General features: G+C 44.7%; 26 non-coding genes across 26 annotated transcripts; all 26 read left to right on the forward strand.

Moving 5' to 3' along the window:
• Positions 1-148: 148 nt before the first annotated feature.
• On the forward strand, positions 149-267 carry LOC121907685. The gene has a single exon (XR_006098932.1). It is a non-coding gene; the product is annotated as a 5S ribosomal RNA (ribosomal RNA).
• Positions 268-708: 441 nt separating this feature from the next.
• LOC121907686 lies at positions 709-827 on the forward strand. Its single transcript, XR_006098933.1, has one exon. It is a non-coding gene; the product is annotated as a 5S ribosomal RNA (ribosomal RNA).
• Positions 828-1,275: 448 nt separating this feature from the next.
• Positions 1,276-1,394, forward strand: LOC121907851. Its single transcript, XR_006099093.1, has one exon. It is a non-coding gene; the product is annotated as a 5S ribosomal RNA (ribosomal RNA).
• A 437-nt stretch (positions 1,395-1,831) lies between these two features.
• LOC121907687 lies at positions 1,832-1,950 on the forward strand. The gene has a single exon (XR_006098934.1). It is a non-coding gene; the product is annotated as a 5S ribosomal RNA (ribosomal RNA).
• A 441-nt stretch (positions 1,951-2,391) lies between these two features.
• LOC121907689 lies at positions 2,392-2,510 on the forward strand. Its single transcript, XR_006098935.1, has one exon. It is a non-coding gene; the product is annotated as a 5S ribosomal RNA (ribosomal RNA).
• Positions 2,511-2,958: 448 nt separating this feature from the next.
• LOC121907852 lies at positions 2,959-3,077 on the forward strand. The gene has a single exon (XR_006099094.1). It is a non-coding gene; the product is annotated as a 5S ribosomal RNA (ribosomal RNA).
• Positions 3,078-3,514: 437 nt separating this feature from the next.
• LOC121907691 lies at positions 3,515-3,633 on the forward strand. The gene has a single exon (XR_006098937.1). It is a non-coding gene; the product is annotated as a 5S ribosomal RNA (ribosomal RNA).
• Positions 3,634-4,074: 441 nt separating this feature from the next.
• On the forward strand, positions 4,075-4,193 carry LOC121907692. Its single transcript, XR_006098938.1, has one exon. It is a non-coding gene; the product is annotated as a 5S ribosomal RNA (ribosomal RNA).
• Positions 4,194-4,630: 437 nt separating this feature from the next.
• Positions 4,631-4,749, forward strand: LOC121907693. Its single transcript, XR_006098939.1, has one exon. It is a non-coding gene; the product is annotated as a 5S ribosomal RNA (ribosomal RNA).
• A 448-nt stretch (positions 4,750-5,197) lies between these two features.
• LOC121907694 lies at positions 5,198-5,316 on the forward strand. The gene has a single exon (XR_006098940.1). It is a non-coding gene; the product is annotated as a 5S ribosomal RNA (ribosomal RNA).
• Positions 5,317-5,753: 437 nt separating this feature from the next.
• Positions 5,754-5,872, forward strand: LOC121907695. The gene has a single exon (XR_006098941.1). It is a non-coding gene; the product is annotated as a 5S ribosomal RNA (ribosomal RNA).
• Positions 5,873-6,313: 441 nt separating this feature from the next.
• Positions 6,314-6,432, forward strand: LOC121907696. The gene has a single exon (XR_006098942.1). It is a non-coding gene; the product is annotated as a 5S ribosomal RNA (ribosomal RNA).
• Positions 6,433-6,880: 448 nt separating this feature from the next.
• Positions 6,881-6,999, forward strand: LOC121907697. Its single transcript, XR_006098943.1, has one exon. It is a non-coding gene; the product is annotated as a 5S ribosomal RNA (ribosomal RNA).
• Positions 7,000-7,440: 441 nt separating this feature from the next.
• On the forward strand, positions 7,441-7,559 carry LOC121907698. The gene has a single exon (XR_006098944.1). It is a non-coding gene; the product is annotated as a 5S ribosomal RNA (ribosomal RNA).
• A 448-nt stretch (positions 7,560-8,007) lies between these two features.
• Positions 8,008-8,126, forward strand: LOC121907699. Its single transcript, XR_006098945.1, has one exon. It is a non-coding gene; the product is annotated as a 5S ribosomal RNA (ribosomal RNA).
• A 437-nt stretch (positions 8,127-8,563) lies between these two features.
• LOC121907700 lies at positions 8,564-8,682 on the forward strand. The gene has a single exon (XR_006098946.1). It is a non-coding gene; the product is annotated as a 5S ribosomal RNA (ribosomal RNA).
• Positions 8,683-9,130: 448 nt separating this feature from the next.
• On the forward strand, positions 9,131-9,249 carry LOC121907702. The gene has a single exon (XR_006098948.1). It is a non-coding gene; the product is annotated as a 5S ribosomal RNA (ribosomal RNA).
• Positions 9,250-9,697: 448 nt separating this feature from the next.
• Positions 9,698-9,816, forward strand: LOC121907703. Its single transcript, XR_006098949.1, has one exon. It is a non-coding gene; the product is annotated as a 5S ribosomal RNA (ribosomal RNA).
• Positions 9,817-10,257: 441 nt separating this feature from the next.
• Positions 10,258-10,376, forward strand: LOC121907704. Its single transcript, XR_006098950.1, has one exon. It is a non-coding gene; the product is annotated as a 5S ribosomal RNA (ribosomal RNA).
• A 448-nt stretch (positions 10,377-10,824) lies between these two features.
• On the forward strand, positions 10,825-10,943 carry LOC121907705. The gene has a single exon (XR_006098951.1). It is a non-coding gene; the product is annotated as a 5S ribosomal RNA (ribosomal RNA).
• A 437-nt stretch (positions 10,944-11,380) lies between these two features.
• Positions 11,381-11,499, forward strand: LOC121907706. Its single transcript, XR_006098952.1, has one exon. It is a non-coding gene; the product is annotated as a 5S ribosomal RNA (ribosomal RNA).
• A 448-nt stretch (positions 11,500-11,947) lies between these two features.
• Positions 11,948-12,066, forward strand: LOC121907707. The gene has a single exon (XR_006098953.1). It is a non-coding gene; the product is annotated as a 5S ribosomal RNA (ribosomal RNA).
• A 448-nt stretch (positions 12,067-12,514) lies between these two features.
• LOC121907708 lies at positions 12,515-12,633 on the forward strand. The gene has a single exon (XR_006098954.1). It is a non-coding gene; the product is annotated as a 5S ribosomal RNA (ribosomal RNA).
• A 437-nt stretch (positions 12,634-13,070) lies between these two features.
• Positions 13,071-13,189, forward strand: LOC121907709. Its single transcript, XR_006098955.1, has one exon. It is a non-coding gene; the product is annotated as a 5S ribosomal RNA (ribosomal RNA).
• Positions 13,190-13,630: 441 nt separating this feature from the next.
• On the forward strand, positions 13,631-13,749 carry LOC121907710. Its single transcript, XR_006098956.1, has one exon. It is a non-coding gene; the product is annotated as a 5S ribosomal RNA (ribosomal RNA).
• A 437-nt stretch (positions 13,750-14,186) lies between these two features.
• Positions 14,187-14,305, forward strand: LOC121907837. The gene has a single exon (XR_006099079.1). It is a non-coding gene; the product is annotated as a 5S ribosomal RNA (ribosomal RNA).
• The last annotated feature ends 208 nt before the right edge of the window (positions 14,306-14,513 follow it).

A 14,513-nucleotide genomic window follows, 5' to 3' on the forward strand; every position in this document is an offset into this window, starting at 1 on the left:
ATAGTATGACGCCATCCGTGATATTTGACGTGTGTCTTTTCCACACTGAATGGCAGTGGATGACAGTGGGATCTTCACCTGTTAGACAGCGACGAATAGGAGGAGCCCGCGCGCATCTTTAAATAGGCTGTTTGCTGCCTATTCTCTCGCTTACGGCCATACCACCCTGAACACGCCCGATCTCGTCTGATCTCGGAAGCTAAGCAGGGTCGGGCCTGGTTAGTACTTGGATGGGAGACCGCCTGGGAATACCAGGTGCTGTAAGCTTTTTCTTCTCATCTGTCATCAACGGAGGGCGCTGCTGCTCCAGTAGTGCTCACAGGTGTCTGGGAAAGAGAGCTGCACTTTCTTATTTCTTTCACACAGATTGTGGGAGAAGAGAAAGGATTAATTCGAGGCAGATTACATATTTTGCACAAAACATTGAATGGAGCATTGTGCACAAATAATTCTAATGCCAACACATAGGGATAGAGTAAATATAGCAGAGATAAGAAGTATTTCAAGGCATTGTATAGGGATGATGAGGAATAATATAGGAGACAGATTACATATGGCTGATAGTATGACGCCATCCGTGATATGTGACGTGTGTCTTTTCCACACTGAATGGCAGTGGATGACAGTGGGATCTTGATTCATAAGACAGCGACGAATAGGAGGAGCCCGCGCGCATCTTTAAATAGGCTGTTTGCTGCCTCTTCTCTCGCTTACGGCCATACCACCCTGAACACGCCCGATCTCGTCTGATCTCGGAAGCTAAGCAGGGTCGGGCCTGGTTAGTACTTGGATGGGAGACCGCCTGGGAATACCAGGTGCTGTAAGCTTTTTCTTCTCATCTGTCATCAGCAGCTAAACAGGAGTTAAAGGTGAAAAGCAAAGCACATCTATGAACTGACATTTACTAACCACTAAGGGATGAAAAACACATATTTATCCGGTTCATTACAGATCACAAAGGATATAAGATGCTGTTTTTTGTACAATAAAATGAATGGAGTATTGTGCACAAATAATCATAATGCCAACACATAGGGATAGAGTAAATATAGCAGAGATAACGAGTATTTCAATGCATTGTATAGGGATGATGAGGAATAATATAGAAGGCAGATTACATATGGCTGATAGTATGACGCCATCCGTGATATTTGACGTGTGTCTTTTCCACACTGAATGGCAGTGGATGAAAGTGGGATCTTGATTCATAAGACAGCGACGAATAGGAGGAGCCCGCGCGCATCTTTAAATAGGCTGTTTGCTGCCTCTTCTCTCGCTTACGGCCATACCACCCTGAACACGCCCGATCTCGTCTGATCTCGGAAGCTAAGCAGGGTCGAGCCTGGTTAGTACTTGGATGGGAGACCGCCTGGGAATACCAGGTGCTGTAAGCTTTTTCTTCTCATCTGTCATCAACGGAGGGCGCTGCTGCTCCAGTAGTGCTCACAGGCGGGAAAGAGAGCTGCACTTTCTTATTTCTTTCACACACACTGTGGGAGAAGAAAAACCACTAATTCCAGGCAGATTACATATTTTGCACAAAACATTGAATGGAGCATTGTGCACAAATAATTCTAATGCCAACACATAGGGATAGAGTAAATATAGCAGTGATAAGAAGTATTTCAAGGCATTGTATAGGGATGATGAGGAATAATATAGGAGACAGATTACATATGGCTGATAGTATGACGCCATCCGTGATATGTGACGTGTGTCTTTTCCACACTGAATGGCAGTGGATGACAGTGGGATCTTCACCTGTTAGATAGCGACGAATAGGAGGAGCCCGCGCGCATCTTTAAATAGGCTGTTTGCTGCCTCTTCTCTCGCTTACGGCCATACCACCCTGAACACGCCCGATCTCGTCTGATCTCGGAAGCTAAGCAGGGTCGGGCCTGGTTAGTACTTGGATGGGAGACCGCCTGGGAATACCAGGTGCTGTAAGCTTTTTCTTCTCATCTGTCATCAACGGAGGGCGCTGCTGCTCCAGTAGTGCTCACAGGTGTCTGGGAAAGAGAGCTGCACTTTCTTATTTCTTTCACACAGACTGTGGGAGAAGAAAAACCACTAATTCCAGGCAGATTACATATTTTGCACAAAACATTGAATGGAGCATTGTGCACAAATAATTCTAATGCCAACACATAGGGATAGAGTAAATATAGCAGTGATAAGAAGTATTTCAAGGCATTGTATAGGGATGATGAGGAATAATATAGGAGACAGATTACATATGGCTGATAGTATGACGCCATCCGTGATATGTGACGTGTGTCTTTTCCACACTGAATGGCAGTGGATGACAGTGGGATCTTCACCTGTTAGATAGCGACGAATAGGAGGAGCCCGCGCGCATCTTTAAATAGGCTGTTTGCTGCCTCTTCTCTCGCTTACGGCCATACCACCCTGAACACGCCCGATCTCGTCTGATCTCGGAAGCTAAGCAGGGTCGGGCCTGGTTAGTACTTGGATGGGAGACCGCCTGGGAATACCAGGTGCTGTAAGCTTTTTCTTCTCATCTGTCATCAGCAGCTAAACAGGAGTTAAAGGTGAAAAGCAAAGCACATCTATGAACTGACATTTACTAACCACTAAGGGATGAAAAACACATATTTATCCGGTTCATTACAGATCACAAAGGATATAAGATGCTGTTTTTTGTACAATAAAATGAATGGAGTATTGTGCACAAATAATCATAATGCCAACACATAGGGATAGAGTAAATATAGCAGAGATAACGAGTATTTCAATGCATTGTATAGGGATGATGAGGAATAATATAGGAGACAGATTACATATGGCTGATAGTATGACGCCATCCGTGATATTTGACGTGTGTCTTTTCCACACTGAATGGCAGTGGATGAAAGTGGGATCTTCACCTGTTAGACAGCGACGAATAGGAGGAGCCCGCGCGCATCTTTAAATAGGCTGTTTGCTGCCTATTCTCTCGCTTACGGCCATACCACCCTGAACACGCCCTATCTCGTCTGATCTCGGAAGCTAAGCAGGGTCGGGCCTGGTTAGTACTTGGATGGGAGACCGCCTGGGAATACCAGGTGCTGTAAGCTTTTTCTTCTCATCTGTCATCAACGGAGGGCGCTGCTGCTCCAGTAGTGCTCACAGGCGGGAAAGAGAGCTGCACTTTCTTATTTCTTTCACACACACTGTGGGAGAAGAAAAACCACTAATTCCAGGCAGATTACATATTTTGCACAAAACATTGAATGGAGCATTGTGCACAAATAATTCTAATGCCAACACATAGGGATAGAGTAAATATAGCAGTGATAAGAAGTATTTCAAGGCATTGTATAGGGATGATGAGGAATAATATAGGAGACAGATTACATATGGCTGATAGTATGACGCCATCCGTGATATGTGACGTGTGTCTTTTCCACACTGAATGGCAGTGGATGACAGTGGGATCTTCACCTGTTAGACAGCGACGAATAGGAGGAGCCCGCGCGCATCTTTAAATAGGCTGTTTGCTGCCTATTCTCTCGCTTACGGCCATACCACCCTGAACACGCCCGATCTCGTCTGATCTCGGAAGCTAAGCAGGGTCGGGCCTGGTTAGTACTTGGATGGGAGACCGCCTGGGAATACCAGGTGCTGTAAGCTTTTTCTTCTCATCTGTCATCAACGGAGGGCGCTGCTGCTCCAGTAGTGCTCACAGGTGTCTGGGAAAGAGAGCTGCACTTTCTTATTTCTTTCACACAGATTGTGGGAGAAGAGAAAGGATTAATTCGAGGCAGATTACATATTTTGCACAAAACATTGAATGGAGCATTGTGCACAAATAATTCTAATGCCAACACATAGGGATAGAGTAAATATAGCAGAGATAAGAAGTATTTCAAGGCATTGTATAGGGATGATGAGGAATAATATAGGAGACAGATTACATATGGCTGATAGTATGACGCCATCCGTGATATGTGACGTGTGTCTTTTCCACACTGAATGGCAGTGGATGACAGTGGGATCTTGATTCATAAGACAGCGACGAATAGGAGGAGCCCGCGCGCATCTTTAAATAGGCTGTTTGCTGCCTCTTCTCTCGCTTACGGCCATACCACCCTGAACACGCCCGATCTCGTCTGATCTCGGAAGCTAAGCAGGGTCGGGCCTGGTTAGTACTTGGATGGGAGACCGCCTGGGAATACCAGGTGCTGTAAGCTTTTTCTTCTCATCTGTCATCAACGGAGGGCGCTGCTGCTCCAGTAGTGCTCACAGGCGGGAAAGAGAGCTGCACTTTCTTATTTCTTTCACACACACTGTGGGAGAAGAAAAACCACTAATTCCAGGCAGATTACATATTTTGCACAAAACATTGAATGGAGCATTGTGCACAAATAATTCTAATGCCAACACATAGGGATAGAGTAAATATAGCAGTGATAAGAAGTATTTCAAGGCATTGTATAGGGATGATGAGGAATAATATAGGAGACAGATTACATATGGCTGATAGTATGACGCCATCCGTGATATGTGACGTGTGTCTTTTCCACACTGAATGGCAGTGGATGACAGTGGGATCTTCACCTGTTAGATAGCGACGAATAGGAGGAGCCCGCGCGCATCTTTAAATAGGCTGTTTGCTGCCTCTTCTCTCGCTTACGGCCATACCACCCTGAACACGCCCGATCTCGTCTGATCTCGGAAGCTAAGCAGGGTCGGGCCTGGTTAGTACTTGGATGGGAGACCGCCTGGGAATACCAGGTGCTGTAAGCTTTTTCTTCTCATCTGTCATCAGCAGCTAAACAGGAGTTAAAGGTGAAAAGCAAAGCACATCTATGAACTGACATTTACTAACCACTAAGGGATGAAAAACACATATTTATCCGGTTCATTACAGATCACAAAGGATATAAGATGCTGTTTTTTGTACAATAAAATGAATGGAGTATTGTGCACAAATAATCATAATGCCAACACATAGGGATAGAGTAAATATAGCAGAGATAACGAGTATTTCAATGCATTGTATAGGGATGATGAGGAATAATATAGAAGGCAGATTACATATGGCTGATAGTATGACGCCATCCGTGATATTTGACGTGTGTCTTTTCCACACTGAATGGCAGTGGATGAAAGTGGGATCTTGATTCATAAGACAGCGACGAATAGGAGGAGCCTGCGCGCATCTTTAAATAGGCTGTTTGCTGCCTCTTCTCTCGCTTACGGCCATACCACCCTGAACACGCCCGATCTCGTCTGATCTCGGAAGCTAAGCAGGGTCGGGCCTGGTTAGTACTTGGATGGGAGACCGCCTGGGAATACCAGGTGCTGTAAGCTTTTTCTTCTCATCTGTCATCAACGGAGGGCGCTGCTGCTCCAGTAGTGCTCACAGGCGGGAAAGAGAGCTGCACTTTCTTATTTCTTTCACACACACTGTGGGAGAAGAAAAACCACTAATTCCAGGCAGATTACATATTTTGCACAAAACATTGAATGGAGCATTGTGCACAAATAATTCTAATGCCAACACATAGGGATAGAGTAAATATAGCAGAGATAAGAAGTATTTCAAGGCATTGTATAGGGATGATGAGGAATAATATAGGAGACAGATTACATATGGCTGATAGTATGACGCCATCCGTGATATTTGACGTGTGTCTTTTCCACACTGAATGGCAGTGGATGACAGTGGGATCTTCACCTGTTAGACAGCGACGAATAGGAGGAGCCCGCGCGCATCTTTAAATAGGCTGTTTGCTGCCTATTCTCTCGCTTACGGCCATACCACCCTGAACACGCCCGATCTCGTCTGATCTCGGAAGCTAAGCAGGGTCGGGCCTGGTTAGTACTTGGATGGGAGACCGCCTGGGAATACCAGGTGCTGTAAGCTTTTTCTTCTCATCTGTCATCAACGGAGGGCGCTGCTGCTCCAGTAGTGCTCACAGGTGTCTGGGAAAGAGAGCTGCACTTTCTTATTTCTTTCACACAGATTGTGGGAGAAGAGAAAGGATTAATTCGAGGCAGATTACATATTTTGCACAAAACATTGAATGGAGCATTGTGCACAAATAATTCTAATGCCAACACATAGGGATAGAGTAAATATAGCAGAGATAAGAAGTATTTCAAGGCATTGTATAGGGATGATGAGGAATAATATAGGAGACAGATTACATATGGCTGATAGTATGACGCCATCCGTGATATTTGACGTGTGTCTTTTCCACACTGAATGGCAGTGGATGACAGTGGGATCTTCACCTGTTAGACAGCGACGAATAGGAGGAGCCCGCGCGCATCTTTAAATAGGCTGTTTGCTGCCTCTTCTCTCGCTTACGGCCATACCACCCTGAACACGCCCGATCTCGTCTGATCTCGGAAGCTAAGCAGGGTCGGGCCTGGTTAGTACTTGGATGGGAGACCGCCTGGGAATACCAGGTGCTGTAAGCTTTTTCTTCTCATCTGTCATCAGCAGCTAAACAGGAGTTAAAGGTGAAAAGCAAAGCACATCTATGAACTGACATTTACTAACCACTAAGGGATGAAAAACACATATTTATCCGGTTCATTACACATCACAAAGGATATAAGATGCTGTTTTTTGTACAATAAAATGAATGGAGTATTGTGCACAAATAATTCTAATGCCAACACATAGGGATAGAGTAAATATAGCAGAGATAAGAAGTATTTCAAGGCATTGTATAGGGATGATGAGGAATAATATAGGAGACAGATTACATATGGCTGATAGTATGACGCCATCCGTGATATTTGACGTGTGTCTTTTCCACACTGAATGGCAGTGGATGACAGTGGGATCTTGATTCATAAGACAGCGACGAATAGGAGGAGCCCGCGCGCATCTTTAAATAGGCTGTTTGCTGCCTCTTCTCTCGCTTACGGCCATACCACCCTGAACACGCCCGATCTCGTCTGATCTCGGAAGCTAAGCAGGGTCGGGCCTGGTTAGTACTTGGATGGGAGACCGCCTGGGAATACCAGGTGCTGTAAGCTTTTTCTTCTCATCTGTCATCAACGGAGGGCGCTGCTGCTCCAGTAGTGCTCACAGGTGTCTGGGAAAGAGAGCTGCACTTTCTTATTTCTTTCACACAGATTGTGGGAGAAGAGAAAGGATTAATTCGAGGCAGATTACATATTTTGCACAAAACATTGAATGGAGCATTGTGCACAAATAATTCTAATGCCAACACATAGGGATAGAGTAAATATAGCAGAGATAAGAAGTATTTCAAGGCATTGTATAGGGATGATGAGGAATAATATAGGAGACAGATTACATATGGCTGATAGTATGACGCCATCCGTGATATGTGACGTGTGTCTTTTCCACACTGAATGGCAGTGGATGACAGTGGGATCTTGATTCATAAGACAGCGACGAATAGGAGGAGCCCGCGCGCATCTTTAAATAGGCTGTTTGCTGCCTCTTCTCTCGCTTACGGCCATACCACCCTGAACACGCCCGATCTCGTCTGATCTCGGAAGCTAAGCAGGGTCGGGCCTGGTTAGTACTTGGATGGGAGACCGCCTGGGAATACCAGGTGCTGTAAGCTTTTTCTTCTCATCTGTCATCAGCAGCTAAACAGGAGTTAAAGGTGAAAAGCAAAGCACATCTATGAACTGACATTTACTAACCACTAAGGGATGAAAAACACATATTTATCCGGTTCATTACAGATCACAAAGGATATAAGATGCTGTTTTTTGTACAATAAAATGAATGGAGTATTGTGCACAAATAATCATAATGCCAACACATAGGGATAGAGTAAATATAGCAGAGATAACGAGTATTTCAATGCATTGTATAGGGATGATGAGGAATAATATAGAAGGCAGATTACATATGGCTGATAGTATGACGCCATCCGTGATATTTGACGTGTGTCTTTTCCACACTGAATGGCAGTGGATGAAAGTGGGATCTTGATTCATAAGACAGCGACGAATAGGAGGAGCCCGCGCGCATCTTTAAATAGGCTGTTTGCTGCCTCTTCTCTCGCTTACGGCCATACCACCCTGAACACGCCCGATCTCGTCTGATCTCGGAAGCTAAGCAGGGTCGGGCCTGGTTAGTACTTGGATGGGAGACCGCCTGGGAATACCAGGTGCTGTAAGCTTTTTCTTCTCATCTGTCATCAACGGAGGGCGCTGCTGCTCCAGTAGTGCTCACAGGCGGGAAAGAGAGCTGCACTTTCTTATTTCTTTCACACACACTGTGGGAGAAGAAAAACCACTAATTCCAGGCAGATTACATATTTTGCACAAAACATTGAATGGAGCATTGTGCACAAATAATTCTAATGCCAACACATAGGGATAGAGTAAATATAGCAGTGATAAGAAGTATTTCAAGGCATTGTATAGGGATGATGAGGAATAATATAGGAGACAGATTACATATGGCTGATAGTATGACGCCATCCGTGATATGTGACGTGTGTCTTTTCCACACTGAATGGCAGTGGATGACAGTGGGATCTTCACCTGTTAGACAGCGACGAATAGGAGGAGCCCGCGCGCATCTTTAAATAGGCTGTTTGCTGCCTATTCTCTCGCTTACGGCCATACCACCCTGAACACGCCCGATCTCGTCTGATCTCGGAAGCTAAGCAGGGTCGGGCCTGGTTAGTACTTGGATGGGAGACCGCCTGGGAATACCAGGTGCTGTAAGCTTTTTCTTCTCATCTGTCATCAGCAGCTAAACAGGAGTTAAAGGTGAAAAGCAAAGCACATCTATGAACTGACATTTACTAACCACTAAGGGATGAAAAACACATATTTATCCGGTTCATTACAGATCACAAAGGATATAAGATGCTGTTTTTTGTACAATAAAATGAATGGAGTATTGTGCACAAATAATCATAATGCCAACACATAGGGATAGAGTAAATATAGCAGAGATAACGAGTATTTCAATGCATTGTATAGGGATGATGAGGAATAATATAGAAGGCAGATTACATATGGCTGATAGTATGACGCCATCCGTGATATTTGACGTGTGTCTTTTCCACACTGAATGGCAGTGGATGAAAGTGGGATCTTGATTCATAAGACAGCGACGAATAGGAGGAGCCCGCGCGCATCTTTAAATAGGCTGTTTGCTGCCTCTTCTCTCGCTTACGGCCATACCACCCTGAACACGCCCGATCTCGTCTGATCTCGGAAGCTAAGCAGGGTCGGGCCTGGTTAGTACTTGGATGGGAGACCGCCTGGGAATACCAGGTGCTGTAAGCTTTTTCTTCTCATCTGTCATCAGCAGCTAAACAGGAGTTAAAGGTGAAAAGCAAAGCACATCTATGAACTGACATTTACTAACCACTAAGGGATGAAAAACACATATTTATCCGGTTCATTACACATCACAAAGGATATAAGATGCTGTTTTTTGTACAATAAAATGAATGGAGTATTGTGCACAAATAATTCTAATGCCAACACATAGGGATAGAGTAAATATAGCAGAGATAAGAAGTATTTCAAGGCATTGTATAGGGATGATGAGGAATAATATAGGAGACAGATTACATATGGCTGATAGTATGACGCCATCCGTGATATTTGACGTGTGTCTTTTCCACACTGAATGGCAGTGGATGACAGTGGGATCTTGATTCATAAGACAGCGACGAATAGGAGGAGCCCGCGCGCATCTTTAAATAGGCTGTTTGCTGCCTCTTCTCTCGCTTACGGCCATACCACCCTGAACACGCCCGATCTCGTCTGATCTCGGAAGCTAAGCAGGGTCGGGCCTGGTTAGTACTTGGATGGGAGACCGCCTGGGAATACCAGGTGCTGTAAGCTTTTTCTTCTCATCTGTCATCAACGGAGGGCGCTGCTGCTCCAGTAGTGCTCACAGGTGTCTGGGAAAGAGAGCTGCACTTTCTTATTTCTTTCACACAGATTGTGGGAGAAGAGAAAGGATTAATTCGAGGCAGATTACATATTTTGCACAAAACATTGAATGGAGCATTGTGCACAAATAATTCTAATGCCAACACATAGGGATAGAGTAAATATAGCAGAGATAAGAAGTATTTCAAGGCATTGTATAGGGATGATGAGGAATAATATAGGAGACAGATTACATATGGCTGATAGTATGACGCCATCCGTGATATGTGACGTGTGTCTTTTCCACACTGAATGGCAGTGGATGACAGTGGGATCTTGATTCATAAGACAGCGACGAATAGGAGGAGCCCGCGCGCATCTTTAAATAGGCTGTTTGCTGCCTCTTCTCTCGCTTACGGCCATACCACCCTGAACACGCCCGATCTCGTCTGATCTCGGAAGCTAAGCAGGGTCGGGCCTGGTTAGTACTTGGATGGGAGACCGCCTGGGAATACCAGGTGCTGTAAGCTTTTTCTTCTCATCTGTCATCAGCAGCTAAACAGGAGTTAAAGGTGAAAAGCAAAGCACATCTATGAACTGACATTTACTAACCACTAAGGGATGAAAAACACATATTTATCCGGTTCATTACAGATCACAAAGGATATAAGATGCTGTTTTTTGTACAATAAAATGAATGGAGTATTGTGCACAAATAATCATAATGCCAACACATAGGGATAGAGTAAATATAGCAGAGATAACGAGTATTTCAATGCATTGTATAGGGATGATGAGGAATAATATAGAAGGCAGATTACATATGGCTGATAGTATGACGCCATCCGTGATATTTGACGTGTGTCTTTTCCACACTGAATGGCAGTGGATGAAAGTGGGATCTTGATTCATAAGACAGCGACGAATAGGAGGAGCCCGCGCGCATCTTTAAATAGGCTGTTTGCTGCCTCTTCTCTCGCTTACGGCCATACCACCCTGAACACGCCCGATCTCGTCTGATCTCGGAAGCTAAGCAGGGTCGGGCCTGGTTAGTACTTGGATGGGAGACCGCCTGGGAATACCAGGTGCTGTAAGCTTTTTCTTCTCATCTGTCATCAACGGAGGGCGCTGCTGCTCCAGTAGTGCTCACAGGCGGGAAAGAGAGCTGCACTTTCTTATTTCTTTCACACACACTGTGGGAGAAGAAAAACCACTAATTCCAGGCAGATTACATATTTTGCACAAAACATTGAATGGAGCATTGTGCACAAATAATTCTAATGCCAACACATAGGGATAGAGTAAATATAGCAGTGATAAGAAGTATTTCAAGGCATTGTATAGGGATGATGAGGAATAATATAGGAGACAGATTACATATGGCTGATAGTATGACGCCATCCGTGATATGTGACGTGTGTCTTTTCCACACTGAATGGCAGTGGATGACAGTGGGATCTTCACCTGTTAGACAGCGACGAATAGGAGGAGCCCGCGCGCATCTTTAAATAGGCTGTTTGCTGCCTATTCTCTCGCTTACGGCCATACCACCCTGAACACGCCCGATCTCGTCTGATCTCGGAAGCTAAGCAGGGTCGGGCCTGGTTAGTACTTGGATGGGAGACCGCCTGGGAATACCAGGTGCTGTAAGCTTTTTCTTCTCATCTGTCATCAGCAGCTAAACAGGAGTTAAAGGTGAAAAGCAAAGCACATCTATGAACTGACATTTACTAACCACTAAGGGATGAAAAACACATATTTATCCGGTTCATTACAGATCACAAAGGATATAAGATGCTGTTTTTTGTACAATAAAATGAATGGAGTATTGTGCACAAATAATCATAATGCCAACACATAGGGATAGAGTAAATATAGCAGAGATAACGAGTATTTCAATGCATTGTATAGGGATGATGAGGAATAATATAGAAGGCAGATTACATATGGCTGATAGTATGACGCCATCCGTGATATTTGACGTGTGTCTTTTCCACACTGAATGGCAGTGGATGAAAGTGGGATCTTGATTCATAAGACAGCGACGAATAGGAGGAGCCCGCGCGCATCTTTAAATAGGCTGTTTGCTGCCTCTTCTCTCGCTTACGGCCATACCACCCTGAACACGCCCGATCTCGTCTGATCTCGGAAGCTAAGCAGGGTCGGGCCTGGTTAGTACTTGGATGGGAGACCGCCTGGGAATACCAGGTGCTGTAAGCTTTTTCTTCTCATCTGTCATCAGCAGCTAAACAGGAGTTAAAGGTGAAAAGCAAAGCACATCTATGAACTGACATTTACTAACCACTAAGGGATGAAAAACACATATTTATCCGGTTCATTACACATCACAAAGGATATAAGATGCTGTTTTTTGTACAATAAAATGAATGGAGTATTGTGCACAAATAATTCTAATGCCAACACATAGGGATAGAGTAAATATAGCAGAGATAAGAAGTATTTCAAGGCATTGTATAGGGATGATGAGGAATAATATAGGAGACAGATTACATATGGCTGATAGTATGACGCCATCCGTGATATTTGACGTGTGTCTTTTCCACACTGAATGGCAGTGGATGAAAGTGGGATCTTCACCTGTTAGACAGCGACGAATAGGAGGAGCCCGCGCGCATCTTTAAATAGGCTGTTTGCTGCCTATTCTCTCGCTTACGGCCATACCACCCTGAACACGCCCGATCTCGTCTGATCTCGGAAGCTAAGCAGGGTCGGGCCTGGTTAGTACTTGGATGGGAGACCGCCTGGGAATACCAGGTGCTGTAAGCTTTTTCTTCTCATCTGTCATCAACGGAGGGCGCTGCTGCTCCAGTAGTGCTCACAGGCGGGAAAGAGAGCTGCACTTTCTTATTTCTTTCACACACACTGTGGGAGAAGAAAAACCACTAATTCCAGGCAGATTACATATTTTGCACAAAACATTGAATGGAGCATTGTGCACAAATAATTCTAATGCCAACACATAGGGATAGAGTAAATATAGCAGTGATAAGAAGTATTTCAAGGCATTGTATAGGGATGATGAGGAATAATATAGGAGACAGATTACATATGGCTGATAGTATGACGCCATCCGTGATATGTGACGTGTGTCTTTTCCACACTGAATGGCAGTGGATGACAGTGGGATCTTCACCTGTTAGACAGCGACGAATAGGAGGAGCCCGCGCGCATCTTTAAATAGGCTGTTTGCTGCCTATTCTCTCGCTTACGGCCATACCACCCTGAACACGCCCGATCTCGTCTGATCTCGGAAGCTAAGCAGGGTCGGGCCTGGTTAGTACTTGGATGGGAGACCGCCTGGGAATACCAGGTGCTGTAAGCTTTTTCTTCTCATCTGTCATCAACGGAGGGCGCTGCTGCTCCAGTAGTGCTCACAGGTGTCTGGGAAAGAGAGCTGCACTTTCTTATTTCTTTCACACAGATTGTGGGAGAAGAGAAAGGATTAATTCGAGGCAGATTACATATTTTGCACAAAACATTGAATGGAGCATTGTGCACAAATAATTCTAATGCCAACACATAGGGATAGAGTAAATATAGCAGAGATAAGAAGTATTTCAAGGCATTGTATAGGGATGATGAGGAATAATATAGGAGACAGATTACATATGGCTGATAGTATGACGCCATCCGTGATATGTGACGTGTGTCTTTTCCACACTGAATGGCAGTGGATGACAGTGGGATCTTGATTCATAAGACAGCGACGAATAGGAGGAGCCCGCGCGCATCTTTAAATAGGCTGTTTGCTGCCTCTTCTCTCGCTTACGGCCATACCACCCTGAACACGCCCGATCTCGTCTGATCTCGGAAGCTAAGCAGGGTCGGGCCTGGTTAGTACTTGGATGGGAGACCGCCTGGGAATACCAGGTGCTGTAAGCTTTTTCTTCTCATCTGTCATCAACGGAGGGCGCTGCTGCTCCAGTAGTGCTCACAGGCGGGAAAGAGAGCTGCACTTTCTTATTTCTTTCACACACACTGTGGGAGAAGAAAAACCACTAATTCCAGGCAGATTACATATTTTGCACAAAACATTGAATGGAGCATTGTGCACAAATAATTCTAATGCCAACACATAGGGATAGAGTAAATATAGCAGTGATAAGAAGTATTTCAAGGCATTGTATAGGGATGATGAGGAATAATATAGGAGACAGATTACATATGGCTGATAGTATGACGCCATCCGTGATATGTGACGTGTGTCTTTTCCACACTGAATGGCAGTGGATGACAGTGGGATCTTCACCTGTTAGATAGCGACGAATAGGAGGAGCCCGCGCGCATCTTTAAATAGGCTGTTTGCTGCCTCTTCTCTCGCTTACGGCCATACCACCCTGAACACGCCCGATCTCGTCTGATCTCGGAAGCTAAGCAGGGTCGGGCTTGGTTAGTACTTGGATGGGAGACCGCCTGGGAATACCAGGTGCTGTAAGCTTTTTCTTCTCATCTGTCATCAGCAGCTAAACAGGAGTTAAAGGTGAAAAGCAAAGCACATCTATGAACTGACATTTACTAACCACTAAGGGATGAAAAACACATATTTATCCGGTTCATTACAGATCACAAAGGATATAAGATGCTGTTTTTTGTACAATAAAATGAATGGAGTATTGTGCACAAATAATCATAATGCCAACACATAG

The sequence above is a fragment of the Thunnus maccoyii genome, chromosome 11, assembly GCF_910596095.1.
Source record: "Thunnus maccoyii chromosome 11, fThuMac1.1, whole genome shotgun sequence".
Lineage (NCBI taxonomy): Eukaryota > Metazoa > Chordata > Actinopteri > Scombriformes > Scombridae > Thunnus > Thunnus maccoyii.